This window comes from Silene latifolia, chromosome 1, assembly GCF_048544455.1.
Source record: "Silene latifolia isolate original U9 population chromosome 1, ASM4854445v1, whole genome shotgun sequence".
Taxonomy (NCBI): Eukaryota; Viridiplantae; Streptophyta; class Magnoliopsida; order Caryophyllales; family Caryophyllaceae; genus Silene; species Silene latifolia.
Window position 1 is genome coordinate 44,468,812 of NC_133526.1, and position 8,841 is coordinate 44,477,652.

Below are 8,841 nucleotides of genomic sequence, written 5' to 3' on the forward strand. Positions count from 1 at the left end.
TACCTATATGGGGCGACCTTTAAGGTATTTTCAGATCACAAGAGTCTCAAGTACATCTTCACTCAAAAGGAGTTGAACATGAGACACAGGAGGTGGATGGAGTTGATTGGCGATTATGACATGGACATTATCTACCATGAAGGGAAAGCTAATGTGGTTGGAGATGCTTTGAGCAGGAAGAGTGTACATTCTTTGTGCACAATTATATCTTTGATGAGATTGAGAGATTAGGTGAGGAAGTTCGGGATACATATGATCCAAAAAGGGGATGCTATGGGAGATTTGACAGTGCAGCCTGATCTTTATGATGATATTCGCGGTAAACAGGTGTTGGATCCCAAGATTGTGGAGTGGAGAGTTGGAGTAGAGAAAGGGACATTGTCTAGATTCTCTATTCATACAGATGGTAGTCTGAGGTTCGATGGGAGGTGGTGTGTTCCTAATGATGAGGAGCTAAAAAAGATGATTATGACAGAGGCTCATTGCACACCATACTCGGTACATCCAGGCGGTGACAAGTTATACAAGGATTTGAAAAATACTTTCCGGTGGCCTGGGATGAAGAAAGAAACAGCTGAGTTCGCGGTTCGTTGCTTGACATATCATAGAGTGAAAGGGGAGCAGCGTCGACCACAAGGGAAGATTCAGCCTCTTGAGGTACCTGAGTGGAAGTGGGAGTCCATTTCTATGGATTTTATCGTGGGTTTACCGAAGAGTCAACAGGGTAACAACATGATATGGGTTATTGTAACACCCCCATACTCCAAGTGCCTTACCAGGACCACTCAGGTATAAGGATACTGCCATCTCGGTTACCCGAGACATGATAATCATAAGACAATAACGAAATAACATTTAATAGTATAACTTTAGTGAAAAGTACAAATCAAGTCAAATCCCAAAATACGGGTACAAGTTCTCAAACCAACTGTCTAATCAACTAAATGTAAAGTTTATTAAACGACTAAGCTACAGAGGAAGACTTCTATCATCTGACAGTGGCACATCCCAGCAATCCCATGTGACTCAACTCAAACCTGCTCAATTACTGCTCACCATCTCCGAATGGATCACCGCAGGTTTTACAAACAACAACACGGGGTCAGTGCTAATCACACAATCTATATATATCAACAATACGATAAACAGATATCTCACACCGTCACACACACAAACACATCAGTCCCATCAATCTCAATCACCGACTGTCCACTGGACCAGCCCTGCTAGTGGAGGACCGAAGCCGTACCCACCAAATCCCCGCTCCTCATAATGAGCGATAACCCTGTCCATTAATGTGCACATCCCCTTCCGTGGCGGGTTCGACGAAGGGCGAAACTAGGGCGTGAAGCCACTCCCGCAAGTGACCCCACTCAGCCGAGGACACGCCTCGAGAACCAGAGACAACCAATCACAATCAACAAACACAGTCGTCACAACACAATTACTATATCAAACAATCAATCTCAACACAACAACAATCATCCCATTATGGGACTAATACTGAGTAGGAAATCCTACCTGGAAAGCACAAATATCAGACGGTCTCAACAGTTGTATCAAAAAGCCTCTTCTACAAAACCTCCTCCTATCATACAAACACATAAACACTACCAAATCACAATCTACACAAAACCCCCAAATCCCCATATTAGGGTTTAAACAACTTAAAGGAAATACCATAAAAACGGTACATAGGTCTTACCCTCGGCGCAAGGATCTCAACGGTATAACGAACGATGAAATCCGACCTTCCAAACTCCGGGATTTGCTAACAATGCGATTAAAGTGAAGAACTTACTTTGCTTTCTCTCTTAACAGTAATTTAGGTTTTGAAAAGTGTTTAGAACAATGACGGAAAAGATTATATACCTTAATCGCATAATTAACAAAACTCGAGAAACAACTCCCCGTAAACCGGCTACTCGATCGAGTAGCTAAGGTACTCGATCGAGTGCCCCCTTACTCGATCGAGTATCCTAGTTACTCGATCGAGTACCCAACAGGTCAGAAACTATTTTAAAACGCAACTCACCCTTACTCGACAGAGTAAGGCCTACTCGATAGAGTACCCAGAGACTCATAAATACGGAGTATTACAGTCTTCCCTCCTTAAAAAGAACTTCGTCCCCGAAGTTCAAACCACCACAAAACAAAGATACACCCACAACACTCCCGACTCAACAACCAAAACAAAACTCAACATAAAACATGTTACTACCCCAAACTCATCCCGACAACCATACCGACACAACATACAAAAGGGTACAAAAACTCTTAAAACTCTTCGCGATCATCTCCTACCCCCCTAAAAGAAACAAGGTTACGTCCCCGTAACCATACATACCTGATAAAAAAGGAAAGGGTAACGCTCTTTCATGGCCTCCTTTGGCTCCCATGTAGCTTCCTCGGTCTCGTGGTTAGACCAAAGGATCTTAAGCAGCACTGTCTCACCACTCCTAGTCTTCCTAACCTTTCGGTCAAGAATCTGCTTAGGCACCTCAAGATATGATAAGGACTCATCTAGCTCTAAGCTCTCTGCCTCTAACACATGTGACGGATCACTCACATACTTCCGCAGCTGCGATACATGAAACACATTATGCACTCTCTCTAACGCAGCTGGTAAAGCCAGACGATATGCTGTTAGGTTCATATACCTATTATTAGACTCCTCTAATAGTGAACTAATTAACTTGTTAATTATATGTTCTTTAGATCTAGTGCATGCATAACAAAATGAAAGATTTATAAGGAAAAACATTGTTCCTTACATTGTTGGTTGGTTCGAAATTATGGGCACAAGTAAGGTCACCTTCCTTCACTTGTTCTTGAGCTTATAATGATGGATGATCCTCCTAAGACTCCAAGTATAGAAGCCACTCCAATAAATTGCACCCAAGATTAATCCCAAAAATTCCTACTAATATTAACTAGATATGTAGTAGAAATATTACCTTAATAATACTAATGATCTTGTATTACTATCTCAAGTAATATATGATGTGTATTAGTATTTATGGAGAGCTTTGTTGCATTTGCATGTGAGGAAAAGCTTGAGAGCAAAAACAAGTAAAAGCTAGAGAGGAAAAAATGAGCAAAATATTTGCCCATTTAAAGAGCCAAAACCGGTTGGCATTAGGCAAAGGAGGAATCTTTTGCCTTTTGTTTTTACTTGTTTGTAAAGTGTAGGTAGGGTGTGTAAGATGTAGGCATGATTAGAGCTAGCATGATGTGTCACAATCACACAATAACCAACATCAACACAAGACAAAAGAGCATCTTATGTTCTCTTATGTTGGCCGAAATATTGGTCTTATATGGTCCATTTTTGCCTTTTGTCATTTGTTCCACAAATGCTTATAAGTCATATGTTTAACAATCTTACATATTTAATTATTAAAGTAATCATTTAACACTTAAATATTACAATTAATAATATAATATACACTCCACTTTTTGAGTAGTATACTACCATTATATCAACATATAATGGGTCCCATAATTACTAGTTAGTTAAAATTACAACTTCTTGTAACTTTAAATAACTAATTACCTCTACCTCAAAACTTCTATTAATACCTCAACCAATTTAGTAATATAACACTTAATTACTAAATTTAATCTTATTTAATCACATTACAATAAGACGCAAAATTGCACTCCCATAATTAAGGAATTAATTAATTCGTATCGCATACAATTAATTAAATATTTATTTGGGCCTCATCCTATAGGTGTGACCTAAAGGGATCAACTGACCACCACCGTCACACGACAGTAATGTCAAACTCTAGTTAGCCAATCATTACCGATTAATGACGGTCAGTCGACTGTATAAAGAATCATCCCTAACGTATTCTTAATATGAGATTTAATAATGATATTTAAATCATGTGATCGCACTATTGTTGAGGACACATTTCCCAACAATCTCCCACTTGTCCTCGACAAGGGTGCGTCACCTATTCTCTTGTCCTATTACAATCTCCCACTCAATGCAAGGTGTCTTGCAGGTCGTACTTACATTTGATCATATCTTGAGTGGTTTTCTCGATCTGGAGATTAACTGTCTGACCGGAATTATCTATCAGAGATACCTTCCGAGCATGGCCACGCATTTCCAGTTAACTACTGCTCGAGTGGCCTTAAGATTTCAAACAACCCTAACAAGGGGTAGACAATTCCTATCGCCCTATTCCCTTCGTTCAGCCACAGTCCATCATAACCTAAAATATACCCAGTTTGACCTCATTTACGAAATCGTAGAGTATAAATCAAAGCTAATCAGAAGTTGCGCCAACTTGGGCGAATAGTCTCTTTCAAAAGAATTGACTCATAAGAATACTATAGTAGCTCTTGCCATGACCAGGCTTTATGAATTACCAGAACTCTATAAGCGGTCACTGCCCGACAGATTGTCCCATACAGTCTGCCTATGTGATCGACTAGTCATCACATATGACTCTATGGCACTTGAACTTGCCGTCAATCGCATCACACACTAGTCACTTCGAGACGTCACCTCATATAAGTAACTAGGGGCGAATACCATATCAATCTAGTTCACTTTAATGGGGTTCAATTTGTCTCTACAACCCATTCGGATACGACAAGGTAGCAGGTGAGTTTAATAAAAATCAAACGATAAATGTGATTATCACATATGAACAGTCAATACACTATTACTACTTCATATTTTATAATTTTTAGTGTATTATAACACTAGTTAAAATGCAATACAAGCTTGGCAAGTGGATATACCCGATATCCATATATTCCAACTTTATAAATTGCTATTTCCTTCCATTCAATGTCATCTCTAATGACATGAATTCATTTCTAAGTATTTGTCTAGGCTTATAACTAGACTTGGGCTCTTTGACTTGAAAGATGCTCCTACTGTTATCACATAACTAGTGATAAAGTCATTTGTAGAGGGATTCACTCTTAATCCCTACGTTGACCATTTTATCACAATTTACTTAGATTCCTTTTGTAGATATTGCAATGCACGAAACTAAAACACTTTTCTTAATTTCTTTCTCTTTTGTCAATAACATTAGCTTAGGATTTCATCAAATCCTTTTAAGCTTGGAAACTAAAGTTTGTGCAACCCTTCAACACCTAACCTAGTTTATCATCCAAATAGGTGTACAAGTCATCAATTGTACTTTAAGGCTTTCACAAGCCCATCTTATGAATTAACTTATTATTGACTCATAATGTACCTAGCATATGGTACATCACAGCACGTGCGTCTGTTGGCATACATAATCGTTCTAATGGCGGAAACATTAGCAATCGATTTCATGTAATCAACAATTTAATGGGTTTAGTGAACGACTATGATTCCATCATAGTAATTCCACTTTCATCATCATGAATAAGCCATTCAACTTCGTTGTTGTACAACAGATGTGAAATATCTTATCCTCGTAAGATTCTCAACTCTATGCCAATATTCTCTCTCATAGATCCAAAATCTAGAATATTTTGCATCCCTTTCCAAGTCTCCCAATTACTCTTGTCAGAAGAGAGCATTGGTACATTATTCTCAATAAGTAATATGTTATCAACATATAAGACATGGAGAAACAATTCTAGCTCCCACTTAACTCCATGTATATCATGATTCTTCAATCATGTGAATAAAATAATTCACTATAATCACATGAACGAAAAATATAATCTTTTAATGCTAGCTTAAGACCATCTTGTGATCACTTAAGATAGCTACGCATAATATGTTAGGATTCTTAGATCTTCATCTAAGGTTTTGTGTTTCAAACACTTTCTTCTCTAAATTCCCATTTTAGAAAAGCAAATTATATTTGCCATTCTTCATTAAAATGAAGTGCGGCAATTCCTAACACTATTTATCTTGATCAACATCTTCATGTAAATCTTATGCATTTATGTACTCTAAAGCTCTATTTACTTTTGAGGAGACCCTCGCCTTAAAGTAAATCTACTCTTGAGTAATAATTTTCGGATTGTAATGCTTCGGCTCGTATGTAACAAGGTCATGATACTATCACTTTCACAAAGTAATATTTTTAAACAATAAGACATGTGTGATAAACTCCCACTGAACTATGCTCCCATACTATCTTCATAGATAATAGTTCAATACCAACTCCCACTCTATAATTCAATTACTTTCACAAAGTAACATTTCAACTATAAGAGATGTTTGTGACGATTCAATCTACTCCCACTCTATCTCTCAGAAATACATCTGATTTCTTGAGAGATAGCTTTGTGAGGCACAAACATATATATTTAACGGAGTATTAGGAGTTTTTCTAGACTATGTATTAGCATTCAAAAGGCCATCCTAACATGGCAGCTTGATAATATACGAGTCTTATCCATGTCATCTATTTAATAGACTCTCTATTCTAGGTATATCCTGGTTGACCATCCGTTTAAAAAATAATGTGTCCGAATGGTATCGAAAATTCCTTACTTGATGAGTTCAAAAACTCATTACAACTTTATAATTGATCTTACATAAGTAACTTGTTACTTTTAGTAATAATGACATAAGGAGAATCAAATTCATAGCTTATGGACATATAATGATCCCATCATCATAATCGTCTATGTAATCAATTTAAGTTGTATATCTAATATTTCTATACGCAAGTAATTTATGATGAAGATTTTAGAACAAACAACATAATAAAACAAGTGATTTGGGTTGAAAACCAAACCACCAATATCCAAAATACAACCCGTGTTTAAAGGATACAAGCCAATTTCCAAGTCACACAAGGAAATCAAAATAGTTCTAAAACATGAAATACATCATAAAATTTAAAGACAAAGAAAATTAAAGACAAGCTTCCATTGATCCATCATCACGGTCGGCTACTCTAGCTTCCCTCATGATCCTCTAGGCTTGCTTCTCCTTACCTTTGTCTTTGCTAGGAGGGGGCCCTATTTACAATAAAAAGGGTAATCATCACAACTTGTATCACATACTAATTGAGATTGAAACATAAAAGATAGGAATAGTTATATACCTACTGGAATAACCTATCCAGCTTTGATGTCGCCAAGGTATTTGGAACAATTTCTTTTCCAATGTCCAACACCACAACAATAGTGACACTTGTCCCCGGAGAGGGAACTGTACTTGGGCTTGGAGGAGCTTGCTTCATAAGTCTTAGCTATGTTCCTGTTGGGAGTTCGCTTCTTTCCCTTTTTCCCGCTCTTCTTGAAAGTTCCTTTGCTCTTATGATTGACATTGAGCACATCTTTGGTGGTGCTAACACTTAGCCCCATACCCCTTTCGGCTTGCACAAGCATTTTGTGTAACTCATCAAGAGAAACTTTCTTATCTTGCATATTAAAATTCACCCGGAATTGAACATATGCTTTGATTTTGCTGAGGGAATGAAGAATTCGATCAATTACGAGTTCATTGGGAATTTCCACCTTATGCATTTTCAAGGTCTCAACATGCTCCATCAACTTGAGCACATGTGGGCTCACCTTTTGGCCCTCTTTGATGTTAAGATCAAAGAATGCGGAAGCCGCCTCATATTGAATGACCCTAGGAGCTCGTGAAAACATGTTCACAAGCTTCATATAGATCTCATGAGCGGTGCTAATCTTTATAGCACTTCGTTGCAGTTAGGCCTCCATAGCAAAGATCAACACATTTTTGATCGCGGCCGACTCCCTTTGGTAAACCTCATAGGTTTGCCTAGCGGCGGGGATGGACCTAATAGTAATTTCGGTGGGAGATGCCTCGGTAAGGTAACAAAGCTTGTCGTCACCTTGCGCGGCCAAGCGAAGTTGCGCGTCCCAATCGGCGAAATTGGACCCATTCTTTTCTAACTTACATCGATCCATAAAGGATCGGAGCCATGACACATTGGTAAGCATGGTGGAACTATTGGATGCGGACGCGATTGGAGTTGCCATTGCGGTTGATTAAAACAAATTTTGACTACAAAATAGGAAATGAAGGAATTAATTATCATCTATCGTTTTAATAATACTCGTAAATTTAACTACAAGCATTGCATTTATATAGTGACCTCCACCCAACTACATAAATGATTCCAAGAACCAAATTCATATCAACTCGGGCACGGTGAAACGATTCATCCCTTATTAATATAACTCGGTGGATTAACCTTTTAATCGATTCTACTTTTAGAATTCTCGGTCGATAAAAATTACTCTAATTCTCATCTTTAGCCCGGAACACTTGCGACTACGGTCAACAATACTTCCGTTGAGCTCAATCCAAATTTCGATGTAATAACTTTTTACTACCCCACTTCGCCAACGTAACAAGGTTTGTATTACGGTGAAGCCGGATTAACTCCCTTGTGAAATTGGTACTTCATGGGTTTCTACTATTTGGTAAGGCTTTTTCTCAATTTTTAATATGTGAGAGGTCTTGTCAATTTATTATCTAACACGTTTTAAGTGAACTAAAGAGGTGAACTGCGATAATCATAATTGACACGGTCGATGACTCGATATGATATGCATGTGTTGTTATGGCGATTTGGCAATGCATGTAACATATTAAAAGAAATGCAAAGCAATAAATAAAATTTCTAGTATGGACTTCCTAAAAATAGAAAATCAAATAATCTATTACATATTCGGAAACCAACTCCTTTGGTCCCTTGATTCTTCAAATGGCACGCCTCCCAAGACACCGTCTTTGTCGGATCACCTTTCCGAATGGCACCGTCTTTGAAGATGCTCCATAATTACAAATAATAATAAAAATACAAAGCTATTCCTATTATACATTTTTAAAATGGAAAGACTAATGAAATAAAAATAAAAGTGATACGAGATCACATT